Here is a 13,808-nt window from a genome sequence, read left to right as displayed (position 1 = left end):
TGCAGAATTTACTGCACCAACTTTAGGTTCTTTGTCCTGTGACCTCCCCGCTCCCCCTGACTCTGGTCCATTATGAGTGATAGCTCCAAAGAATTTCCATGTACACCACCAAAGAAGAAAATCATCCTATCTAGAGTGAAAGGGTATCAGCAAAAATGGCGGGAAGAGTGGAAGTCGGAACCTTTGTTTTCTGGGTGGTTGCAAAAGTCAAATAGGTCAACATCTTCAAAAGACTTGGTCTTTTGGGCCATTTGTATGTCTGACAACCCATGTGGTGAGTCAGAAATTGTGACATGAATCCAGCCAAAGACACAAAAATCTCTCTATGCTGCAAAAACAAAAACAAATCTCTAACTTCCTTTTTCCTTGCCTATGATCCTTCAGATAAATCAGTTAGGAAAACTGAATTAAAGTTTTTTTTTTTTTTTTTTTTTTTTTTTTTTTTTTTTAGTAGAGCATTATTTGCCAATTCCTTGTGTGAACCATTACTTCATCTCTTGAAAAACTGGTTCCTTGACCAGGAAGCACTCAAAAGAGTGTGTTTAGGTAAGGAGAGGACATCCAACATAATACGTCAGATATTTGGAAAAAACACGTTCAATGATATGTTTGTAGTTCTTAAGGGGAGATTGTTTTCGGTCATTATGGATGAAACAACAGACCGAAGCACAACAAAGCAGTTCAGTGTAATCGTGCAGCATTATGAAAACAGTCAAATAAAGACTTCAGGTCTTGACCTTGTAGAAGTGCACAATTCATCAGCAAATGGATTATTTAAAGCTTTATAGCAATGTCTTTCTGGAAAGAAAAAATCCAGTAGAGAATACAGTATCTTATTGCTCAGACACCACATATGTTATGATGGGGAACAGTCACTGTGTGGCAACCTTACTTAATGAGGAATAACCAAATATCGTTATTGTAAAATGTTCCAGTCATCTCATACACCTTTGTGCCTCATATGCATGCCTAAATCGCTTGAAGATGTGTGCTGCAACGTATTCTCTCATTTTAGTTTAAGTTGAAAGCGTCAAAAAATTTTCAAGGAGTTTCAAATTTTTGCAGTGGTTAAACCACACAGAATCTTGGCAGCAAGTTAGACAAGGTGGTTATCTTTCGGTGCATGCGTGAAGAGTCTTTTGGAACAGTGGAATGCACTTAATCTATTTTTCACAGATTAAGCTTTTACCGACCCAACAAACTGTGATAATGTAATTGTTCAGGATCTTTCTAGTATGCTAACTTTAGCTTGCTTGGAATTTTTTGCTTATAATCTGTTTCGCCTCAATAACTTCAACAGTCAGTTTCGGTCAGAAACCCCTGTCTCAAACAAGAAGTTCATAAGCTTATCAGAAGCATTTGTTCAGACTTCATGAGTGTTCATTCATTCATTCATTGCCATGTATCCCAAATGGGGTTGCCAAGGGCTTAGAGTTAATTGTTTTACAGGGAAGGGCACTAATCCTCCACCAACCCCACTTGATACATAGGGAGAACGTTATGCCAACAGCATCTGGTGTTCCCAGGCGGTCACCCATCCAAGTACTAACCAGACCTAACGTTGCTTAACTTCGCTGATCGGACGGGAAGCGGTGTACTCAACATGGTATGGCCGTTGCCTTATAATAAAAGGTGTGACCTTTCTGGCCTGCAACCAAATCATCCCTGGATCTCTCCAAGCATGGTTTCTGATGATAATATTTATTCATGTGTAGCAGGTATGACAACCGTGAATGAACTAAAATCCAGTTGTTATGCATATGCAGAAGAACTGACCAACTTTACCATAATTGTAGGCAGTTCCTCAATGAGTCTGTAAAACAGATTCACAGTAGATTTTCCTTTGATGATCTTATATATTGATATTTGCAATGCCTTGAACCCCAAAATGCTGCAAACCTTTGTCCACCATGTCTATCTTAACTGTTCGATGTTATTACACAACTTTCTAAATTTGCTGACATAAAGCTCACACGTGAGATGTGGAGAAATCACCATCTCCAGTCAGCTCAGATGCACTGAGTATCGGAATTTTCTCTTTAAACAAGCAATTGCTGCTATCATTCCCTGTTTCCCAAATCTAAAAGTGGTAATGTCTACTCTGTTATCATTACCCTGCTCTAATGCACCAGTAGAGCATTTTCTTTTAGCAAACTCAACCTGACAAAGACTTGTCAAAGATCAAGTCTAAAAAATGAAACCATATGTGGACTGATGTGTATTACCTTAGGAATCAAAATCTAACATCAGCCATCTTTGATACTGACAAGAGAATGATAGCAGCTCTTTGCAAAGTGAAAAGTAATGCAACATGTGATGAAGCCAGCAACAGACAAATAATGTAAGTATAGGATCTGAATTTTGGAAATCATATGTACTGCGGATATACAGAGATTGACATATTCAGTTGTGTGTGGATATCTTGAGTTGTTTAGATAATTTTAACCTGCAGCGTCCCGTCGACGTTCTTTAACGTCCACACGTTTTGTCACTGCCAATCCCGTCGACATACATAAACGCAAAAAAAATTGTAAGGTCCCTAATTTGCACAATTTTCAATTTTCGCGAGTCATTTTTGGTATGTATACACGTGACACCTTCCTCAACAAGATGCCAGGCAGGGACAATGCCTTACCCAGCATGACCTCCTCCCCCCCCTGCATGCCATTGTCACAGCAATTCACCTGTTGCCAGTGACCTGGCCAGTATAGCCATGTCATGCCACGGTACGAAATTCAGGGCCAGAGTGATTCCCCAATCAGTGACAATGTGGAGGACAAACTTTACGTAGCATTAGAGGAAGAAACAGTTAGAAATGATGATCAGGTAATGTGGCAAAAAAAGGTCAGGTATTAGTGAGTGAAACAATGCTTATAATGCCTATATTACTGCTTGAAAACCAATATACTCTTGTACTACATATAAATTCGTACCAAGTAAATAAATAAATATCGTTTATGAGTGGTGTGAAATAGTTATCCTCCAATAGAACTCGTTTTCTTTGGTGCCAGCCTGATGGAAAACCCAGTAAGGTAAGGAGGTACTCCTACTTGTAATGAGTATTTTAAACCTCAGGTGAGCGATTTCTCTATGAAAATTTCGATGTTTCTCACCAAAAGCGAAGGTTTGAGCCAAAAAAAAAAAAATCCTAAAATGGTCGGGATTGGGGGGAGTAAGTTGTGGAAAAGTGGTCGGGATGGGGCGGGTTAAAGAGCCCCCAAAAGCATAAATAAAGGTGTTGGACTTGTAAGTGGCATGTTTAGTTAAGATTCTTGATATATTAATTACAGAATTATATATTTATTATAATTTTGTGTCTGTATTTTTTTAACCCGTCACGTCCCGAGGTTTTCCGCACCTATGACATCCCCCAGTCCCGAGCCTTTTTGGAAATTTTTTTTTTTTTGCTAAAACTTCCACTTAGGTCGAGAAACGAAGGAAAATCACAAAGAGAGTGGTTCCCGCGGTCTATAAGTGGTCCGTACAGGTGCGGTTCCCCCCCGCAGGTATGGTGTTCTCTAATGGACTGGATATGCGTTTACGTTTTCTATGGTAAGGAATAATGGGAGAAACAACACACAACACCTCTATATTTATTGAATTTGATCTAATAAATAATAACAGTAACAATATAATGGATTTCAGACACATATTGATGAAAAATAAGCATTGTACCATCGCGCGAGCATAGCGAGTTTGGTCCGAGTGGTAACGTGCTATATGCTAAGTGTCTGGTATGAGTCAACCTATCATTTTTTCTACTTGTATACTTCTGTTTCAATGACATTTTACCAATTACAACTGTTTGTAAGTGTTTTCAGATGTTTTCATTCATTATGATGACATGCAGCATAAGTATAGCGCACATCTGCTTAGTAAGCGCACTCGCTATGACTCGTATTTCAACATACCAAATTGTTTTATCACTTTCCAATTATTTTCCCCTTTACATAGAACCTTTCCTCCACCACTGTAAAGGTTTTCAATTATTTTCATTCATTACGAGGGCATTTAGCGATATGCTAGCTCATATTCACGTAGCAACCACGATCTCAAACACTCGTGTTTCATCATCTACTTTATTTCTTTACTCCAATTATAATTTCCCACTTACATTACACACGTTTACACCCCTATAATACACTGTACATACTTACTGCCATTATTTATTCAAGTGAGCGTGAGAATATCGCCTGAAAATACCTTCGCAAGGAATGTTTCGACAAACATAATACTCACACACTTATATACTAATTCACTCACACACTTATATACTAATTATTCACTTTATCACTTGCTGACTTTTATTTTGACTAATACGTGCCTTATTCATTCAACTGAGCGTCAGGAAATCGCATCTCTATACACACGCTATGAATATTTGACTTAGAATATATATCATCACATACAATAATTTGAACTTATATTATACCCGTAAGAATGTCCCATAATAATAATTATATAATTACGGGCCGTATTTATTGCACTCAGCGACAGAATATCGCATCATAATACCCTCACTATGTAAGTTTCAACTTAGGGCAGATTTATATACTTACACACAATGTTTTCACTTATGTTCGACCTGTATGCACTTTATACTAATATTTGGAGATCAACTTGACTGATAATTTCACTGAGCGTCTGTCTGTCGTATTTACCTCATAATTTCAGCGTCCTTTCGCATTCACACCATACTAAAATTGCATCAACGTGTGATATTCACTAAAACATGGGTGAATACAGAGACCCACGTCACACTGCACGCACTCATAGCGGGTGTCTTTCCTCTGTGTCGTGAGTCTCACCTGAGAATTACTGCACACGTGACACCTGCGTTGGGGCCTAGGTCTGTTTGGCTGGGGAGGGATAGGAGTGGGGAAATGGCGGCCGGATATTCTCTGGGGAGTTTGGGCAATATGGGCAGTGCGGGTGCGATGTTGCGGCCTTTCAACAGCATACTTTGCAAAGATTTCTCTTGTGAGCTCCCTCACAAACCCTTCAAATGTTTCCTGAACTCCTGTGGTCATGGCGTGAAGGTGGTGGCAATTCAGAGCAGTGATATCTAGTAAGTGAAAGAACAGTTTTTTATACCACTTCATCGTGGTCCTGGCACACTCTACCGTCGATATCATGGAGTCTGACTGGTCCACGAGGCGCATGTTTATATTGTAATCCATAACACACTCAGGTTTCCAAACACGACGCCTGCTCTCGCTACGGTAATCTACTGAATCAGTACGGTGCATCAAGGGGCGGTGAACCGTGGACAAGAGGCTTACTTCTCTGTTGTGGTTCCACATTGTTGCAAGGATGTTGTTGGCTTTGAAGAAGACAACCTCACTCCTTGCAAGTTTCCGCCCTACCTTGGCCATGTGACGCCGGTTCACCTTTACGGTTCCACAGACTCCCGTTTCATGTGTGTGAAGATAACGAGCGAGAAGAGGGCTAGTGTACCAATTGTCGAGGTAGAGAACGTGACCGCGATGAAGGTAGTCTTGTATCATCGTCTTTACCACTGCTCCCGACAGTCCAATACTTCGATCTTCTATTATGTCTGTCTGTGCACCGGTGTACAAGACTATGTCTTGCACGTATCCAGTCCTACAGTCACACATAACAAAGATCTTGAACCCAAAACGGTGCCTTTTGCTGGGTATATACTGTCTGAATGAAATATTGCCTCTCCACAACACGAGACTCTCGTCTATGACGAGATCTCTATAGGGATAGAATGAGGAACGAAAGGTTTGCCTGAGGTGATCAAAGACCAACCGAATTCGCCTCATTTTATCAGTGTTGTTTGCATTTGCAGGGTCATGAGCATCATAAAAATGGAGGCGACTTAGAATTTGTTGAAACCGATTACGGCTCATCACTTGACCAAATATGGGGTAAACATAACAGGGTCCCTAGTCCAGTAAGCAGGAATTCTATTCTTTCTTATAATGCCCATCAAAAGGACCAGGGCAAAAAATAAGAACATTTCTGGAAGGGAGACAGGGTAATCATAGATCATAGAATGCCTACTCCTTGTTCCCAATCTTTCACTCTCTAGGCGCTGGGCGCTTGCAAACAGGTTTGTTTGGTATACAATCTGATCAACAAATGCCTCACTGAAAAACAGGTGGAAAAAATCCAACCTGGTGGAATTACAGTGAATTCCTGGTGCAATGCAGCAGATCGCCCTTGCTCAGTGAAGGGGTGAATGAGGGGAGAATAATCACTCCCATCCTCCCAATCCCACAACACAAATCCCTCATCCCCATCAGCCCCATCACCGCCTTCGTCTGGGTGGGGAGGAGATCCTGGTTGGGGAGGTGGGGGAGAAGGAGTACAGAGGGCTTCCCCACTGTCACTCCTCTTCCCTCTGCCTTTACCCTTTCCCTTTCCCTTACCCTTACGGCCTTGAGGAACATTAGGGGGCTGTGGGGATGAAATAGGAGAATATTGGGGAGCAGAAGACGTGCTGGGGAGTGGTTCCTCCCCACCTTCCCCCTCCATTACAACACCACGTGCTCTCTCACGCAACCTAGCTCGACCACGTGTTAGGGGATATTGGGGAGCATAAGATGTGCTTTGGAGTGGTTCCTCGCCACCTTCCCCCTCCCTCACAACCCCACGTGATAAGGAACGCACCCGCACTGGCCCACGTGATCCACTATGCCGCCTCACACTACGTAGGGAGAGCAATGACTCACTCACGTCACTCTCACTTTCCCTAATCCTCCCTGGACTTTCCCTTTCACTCCCCACTCCCTCCACTTGACTTCCTAGCTCCCCAAACAGAATGCTAGGCCCATACCTGCTCATACGACGTGGTGTGCGCTCTGGGCCACGATGTGTAATCACCTGTAATCACGTGGCAGCACGTCCCATGGCTCCGTCCTCGTCCTCGTCCTCGTCCTCGAATTCTGGTTCCAAATCACGCTGGGGATAGGGATAGGATATACCACGTGCCTTCTTTGCCTCCTGCCCCTCTCTAGCAGCACGGTAAGTCACGTACTGCCGCTTCCTGGGAGACGGAACTTCCTCATCACTGCTGGTGGTTTCTTCCTCCTCTGGCTGCACATAATCTTTGTCCATATCCTCGTCGTCCAGTGGGGAATCACTGTCGCCGGTAAAGGTGTCCAGGGCGACTTGAATTTCGCTGTCTGAGAGACCTCTCTTAGCCATGTCTGAGCAGGATCGTGGCTACCAGGTGAGTGGACGAGAGGTGGGCTAGCGTGGGTCGCACGGGGTCGCCGAGTGTCCCCGCCTGGTGGCAGGTAGGGGAAGGTCAGGCAAGGGTACGTACCGCAAATCAAGCGCGAAATTTGAAAATTGTTGAAATTATGCAAATTGCAATTGCACGACGTACTGGTACGTCGCCGGGACTGGCAAATGCAAATCGTTGCAACGTACCCATACGTCAACGGGACGGGGCGGGTTATAATGCATTATAGTAAATTATTATTTTTTTTTTTATAACAGAACTTATTTTATGACTACAGCTGTGAATTTATAAATCCCTTTGCTCAAAGCAGTTAGAGTTCTAGTTTCATAAATGATTAGTGATCAACTCAAGCATATATTTATTTAAGTATTGTGAAGCTTATAGTTATAAAGTATTGGTAAGTTATCTAAGGGCCTAAAGGGTCATATTGTTTAGTATGTAATGTAGTAACGCAGGTGAAACTTTGATGTAAAATAATCAGCCTGATGAAAATATTTTGAAGGACTGTAAATTTTACAAATGCTCTTAGTTACTTCCTTTTTATTTTGTCATTATTTGCTCTCGCTCATGAGACAAATATGCAATACTCTGTCAGAAGTACAGTTTCATTACTCGTTTCTGTATGATGACATCTATGATATAATAAACAAAATGTTTATATAATAACTGCTAGCATTATTTTCCTTAAATCTGCATCCAGCATTACACATAATCTTCCATTAGTTATGGCATCCTAAACATTCTTACAATGCCGGCAGACAAAAACGAATTTATATCAAATAATGCGGTATATACTCATTTTATTGATACATACTTTTCATTATGGTTGTTTAAGATTGAAAAAAATAGCCTAATCATAGGGTTACAATTACATGTGTATTCTAAAAGAAATGCTCAGATTTCCAGTCTATGTTGCCTTAGATAAGGCACCATATCTTATTTGTTTATTCGCTTTGCCAATTGGACACACACACTCACACACACACGCACACTCACACACACACACACACACACACATATATATATATATATATATATATATAAATATATATATATATATATATATATATATATATATATATATATGTATATATATAATTTTTTATGCGAGGAAGAAGGAACCAAAGGCCATGAGCCCACAGTAACAGTTCCCTCCAAGAGAAAAACAAAATACAATAGAGAGCCAAATTCAAGATCCGATCATTTTGAGATGCCTGTACACACTGCGTTTGAAAGACTGGAGATCATAGGCAGCAGGAAATACAGACAGAGGGAGACAGTCCCAGAGTTGACCTGTTTCATAAATGAAAGACTGGGAGTAACGGTTAACTCTTGCATTAGAGAGTTGGACAGAAAAGGGATGAGAGTTTGGTGCCAGACGGGTGCTATGCGCCCGTCGTAGAGGTGGAGGAATGCAAGCAGACAGTTCAGAGGAGCAGTGACCATTAAAGTAGCAATAGAAAAGAGATAAAGATGCAACAGTGCGGCGAAGAGACAGAGGTTGAAGGGAGTCAGTAAGAGGAGGAGAGCTAATGAGACAAAAAGCCTTTGAGTCCACCCTATTGAGAAGAGATGTATGTGGGGAGCCTCCCCCCATATGAGAGTTGTATTCCACACAGGGGCGGATAAAACCTCTGTATAGAGTCAACAATTGTGCAGGGGTAAAGAAATAGCAGAGTCGGCTTAGCACACCCAATCTCTTGGAAGTAGATTTTACAAGAGATGTAATATGATCTTTCCAAGATAAGTCCCGAGTGAATGAAACCCCAAGCATGTTCAAAGATGATCCAGGATTAAGCTGAATATTGTTAAACATTAGTGGGTATACCTGTGGAAGATTTTGTCGGGTTGATAGCTGTAAGAACTGAGTCTTAGATGCATTAAAAACAACCATATTATTTTTACCCCAGTCAGAGATACGAGCCAAGTCAGATATTAGGTGTACCATAGCCTCATCCCTTGTTTGTTGAAGTAACTGTTGAGATGGGCGTTGCAGGAACCGAATGGTAAGATGAAGGGTGAAGTCATCAGCGTATGAGTGGATAGGGTTAGATGTACAGCTTAGAAGATCATTGATGAATAAAAGGAAGAGAGTTGGTGATAGGACAGAGCCCTGAGGAACACCACTGTTGATAGATCTAGGAGAAGAACGATGGCCGTTTACAAGAGCGGCTATAGAACGACCAGAAAGGAAGCTAGCGATGAAGGCACAGATAGAAGGATAGAAACCGCAGGAGGGCAGTTTGGAAATTAAAGATTTATGCCAGACTCGATCAAAGCCTTTGAGATGTCAAGTGCAATGGCAAATCTATCGCCAAAGTCCCGAAAGGAGGATGACCAGGAGTCTGAAAGATAGATGAGAAGATCGCCAGTGGAGCGTCCCTGACAGAACCCGTACTGACGATCAGAAAGAAGGTTGTGATAGGAAAGATGCCTTAAAATATTTCTATTGAGAATTGACTCAAAAACTTTTGAAATACAGGACGTTAAAGCAATTGGACGATAGTTGGAGGGTTGGGAGTGGTCACCCTTCTTTGGGACTGGCTGAATGAGAGCAAACTTCCAGCAAGAAGGGAAGGTACAAGTTGACAGACAAAGGCAAAAGAGTTTGCCTAGGCAGGGTGTAAGCACAAAAGCACAGTTCTTAGGAACAACAGGAGGGACCCCATCAGGCCCATATGCCTTGTTAGTACTGAAGCCAGTGATGGCAGGAAATACATCAGCTGAAGAAATTTTAATGTCAGCCATGAGGATGTCAGAGGGGGGAAGTGATGGAGGAACAGCACCGGAATCATCTAAGGTGAAACTGGAGGAGAAAGTCTGTGCAAAGAGATCTGCTTTATCAGTAGAAGAAATAGCTACAGAACCATCAGAGTAGAAAAGAGGAGGGAAGGATGATGGGGTAAAGTTGTTAGAAAGGTGCAAGAAGGAGCGGGAAGAATTCGAGTTGGAGAGTTGAGAGCATTTAGTATGGATGAAATTATTTTTAGCAGAGCGAAGAACAGACTTAGCACGATTCTGGTCAGAAACGTAAAGATGACGTGATTCAGGGGTGAGTTGGCTCCGGTACCTTTTGTAGGCCCTCTCCTTGTTGCGGACAGCATTAGAACAAGCGTGATTAAACCAAGGCTTTCTTGCTTTAGTCAAAGGATATGAGAAAGGAATGTATGCTTCCATGCCCGAGAGAATGACCTCCGTAATGCGCAAGGCACACTCAGATGGCTCATGGCCATAGAAGCAATAACCATTCCAGGGAAAATCAAAGAAGTACTGCCTGAGGGCCTCCCAGTCCGCAGCCCCAAAATGCCACAGACGACGTTTCCCTGGAGGGTCCACAGGCCGTACCGGAGTGATAGGACAGGTTAAGGTGATAAGGTTGTGATCGGAGGAGCCCAACGGAGAGAAAAGATTAACAGAGTAAGCAGAAGGATTAGTTTTGAGGAAGAGGTCAAGTATGTTGGAGCTCTCTCCAAGGCAGTCAGGGATACGGGTAGGGTGCTGTACAAGCTGCTCTAGGTCATTAAGGATAGAAAAGGTGTAGGCTTGTTCACCAGGTGGATCAGTGAAAGGAGAGGAGAGCCAAAGGTGGTGGTGAACATTGAAATCTCCTAGAATGGAGATTTCAGATACAGGAGAAATGGATAGAATGTGTTCCATCGTAGAAGTAAGATAGTCGAAGAATTTTTGATAGTTAGTAGAATTAGGGGATAAGTAAACAGCACAGATATATTTAGTCAGAGAATGACAGGAAAGCCGAAGCCAGAGTGTAGAGAATTCAGAAGAATCGAGTTCAGGAACACAAGAGCAAGATAAGTCGTTGCGTATATATACACAACAGCCACCTTTGGCTTTAAAATGAGTATAGAAAAAGTAGGAGGATACAGAAAAGGGTTGTTTGCTGTCAGTTGCCTCAGACAGCTGAGTCTCAATTACAAAAAGGAGGTGAGGTTTAGAGGAGGAGAGGTGGTGGTCAACAGAGCGAAAGTTAGAGGAAAGGCCGCAAATTTTGCAGAAATGAAGAAGAAGAGAGTCAGACAGTGGTTCCAGGCACCTCGAGTCGTCACCGGGAGAGTGGCGGATGGTGGGGGCATTTATGGTCCCCCCCCTGGGGACTCCGAGGCTTGGTGATGAGACGTCATAATTTTTTGAATTTTGGAAAAGGAAGTGTAGTGTGTACTGTGCATGTAGTTTGGTTTAGATAGAGAAATTTGTACATGAAGATTATGCTGGCTACTCTCTGTGTAACTGAGACACAGAAAAAGTTCAGCAAAGGGGGATGGTCAGGAACTACTCCTGAGGGCTCATGAAACGGGAGCTCCAGCACTCCTTGTCATCAGCTTTCCATCCACCTCGGGAGTACTGCCCTGCTTGACTGGTGCTACAGTCTACTCCTCAGATATATATATATATATATATATATATATATAGATAGATAGAAAGATATATAGATATGTATATAGGTAGATAGATAGATAGGTAGATAGTACATACATATATATATATATATATATATATATATATATATATATATATATATATATATATATATGTGTGTGTGTGCAAAGAAAAAGAGAGGAGTAGACTGTAGCACCAGTCGAGCAGGGCAGTACTCCTCAGGTGGATGGAAAGCTGATGACAGGGAGAGCTGGAGCTCCCATTTCATCAGCTGTCGGGACTAGTTCCTGATCATCCCCCTTTGCTGAAGTTTTTCAGTGTTTCAGTAACACAGAGAGTAGGCCAGCATGCTCTCCAATACAAGTTTCTCTTGTTAGGACTCTATATTATAATTACAAATCATAATAGACAAATAGATAAATAGATAGATAAATAGACAGATAGACAGCTCTATGCGGGCCTGGGAATGGTAAATGATCTTGCAAGTTACACTGAGGAAAAGCTGACGACAGATTACGAAGTAGCCAGTCAGTTAGCTGTCAGCAATTCACCAGGTGAACAAAGCCTTGTTGACCATACACACACATACACACATACTCACACACAGGCTTCTAGAACTTTCCAACCACAGGGAACACACATGATACGACTCCTGTTTCACCAGAATTTAGGAAAGAGAGCTCAGAAGGAAGCTAGCCATAGAACAGACAGGTCGTAGGGAGAAGGGCTTAGCAACTTGAGAGAGAGAGAGAGAGAGATAGGGAGATAGCTAGCGGAACTCTACTTTATACTTCGCTCTGTGTGAGAGATTTGTTAACATTTCCAAGACAAATAAAAATAGTTCCATACTATTCTTTACCTCTCCTGTCACTACATGACAAATGGGAACCAAGATTATCTACTTACAAAGTTACTCACGTATAACAACCGCTCGTCCACAAGTTTAATATATATATATATATATATATATATATATATATATATATATATATATATATATATATATATATATATATATATATATATATAACTTCTCTACAAGTAATATATATATATATATATATATATATATATATATATATATATATATATATATATATATATATAACTTCTCTACAAGTAACTACAAAGTCTTTTTTATGACACTCTAACTGTCAACACCAAACTACATGCACATTACTCACTACATTTCCTTTTCAAAATATTAGTAAAACTGTCATCTAATAACGTAGCCTTGGGGTCTCCAGGGGGGGGGGGGCATAAATGCCTGCACCATCCATCCCTCTCCCGGAGATGATTCAGTGAGCTCCCTGGAACCAGTGTCTGACTCACGTCTTCTTCATTTCAGCAATATTTGCAGCCTTTCCTCTGACTTTCTCTCTTGTGAGCACCATCTCTCTTCCTCAAAACCTCACATTCTCTGTCCAACTGAGACTCAACTGTCTGAGGCAAATGGTAGCAAACCCTTTTCTGCATCCTCCTACTTTCTCTATACTCATTTCAATGCCAAAGGTGGCTGTTGTGTGTCTTATGCAACGATTTATCTTGCTCTCGTGTTCCTGAACTTGATTCTTCTGAATTTTCTACTCTCTGGCTTCAGATTTCCTGTCATTCTCTGACTAAATATATCTGTGCTGTTTTACTGACCATGAACATTTTTTCTACTATCTTACTTCTACGGTGGACCACATTCTATCCATTTGTCCTTTCTCTGAAAACTCCATTCTAAGATATTTCAATGTTCACCACCACCAGTGACTATCCTCTTCTTTCACTGATCCACCTGGTGAACAAGCCTACATTTTTTTTATCCTTAATGACCTAGAGCAGTTTGTACAGAACCCTACCTGTATCCCTGACCGCCTTGGAGAGAGTTCCAGCATACTTGACCTCTACCTTGCAACTAATCCTTCTGCTTACACTGTTAATCTTTCCCCTCTGTTGGTTTCTGCCAGTCATAACTTTATTACCTTAACCTGCCCTATCGCTCCAATTAAGGCGTGGACCCTCCAAAGAAACGTCCGTTGTGGCACTATGCTGCTGCTGATTGGGAAGCCCTCAGACCGTATTTCTTTGATTTTCCCTGGAATGATTATTGCTTCCTTGGCTGGTAGCCATCTGAGTGTGCCTTGCTCATTACAGAGGTTATTCTCTCATGCATGGACGCATGGATTTCTTTATCAAATCCTTTGACTAA

General features: G+C 41.6%; 1 non-coding gene across 1 annotated transcript; it reads right to left on the bottom strand.

Moving 5' to 3' along the window:
• Positions 1–1,501: 1,501 nt before the first annotated feature.
• Positions 1,502–1,620, bottom strand: LOC145397389 (5S ribosomal RNA). The gene has a single exon (XR_013896963.1). It is a non-coding gene; the product is annotated as a 5S ribosomal RNA (ribosomal RNA).
• Positions 1,621–13,808: the final 12,188 nt, after the last annotated feature.

The sequence above is a fragment of the Coenobita brevimanus genome, chromosome 40 (genome assembly GCF_032717465.1).
Source record: "Coenobita brevimanus isolate Jiangsu-jjx chromosome 40, ASM3271746v2, whole genome shotgun sequence".
In the NCBI taxonomy this organism is placed as follows: Eukaryota; Metazoa; Arthropoda; class Malacostraca; order Decapoda; family Coenobitidae; genus Coenobita; species Coenobita brevimanus.
The sequence above is the reverse complement of the archived record's forward strand: the minus strand, read 5'-3'. Positions and strand labels throughout refer to the sequence as shown.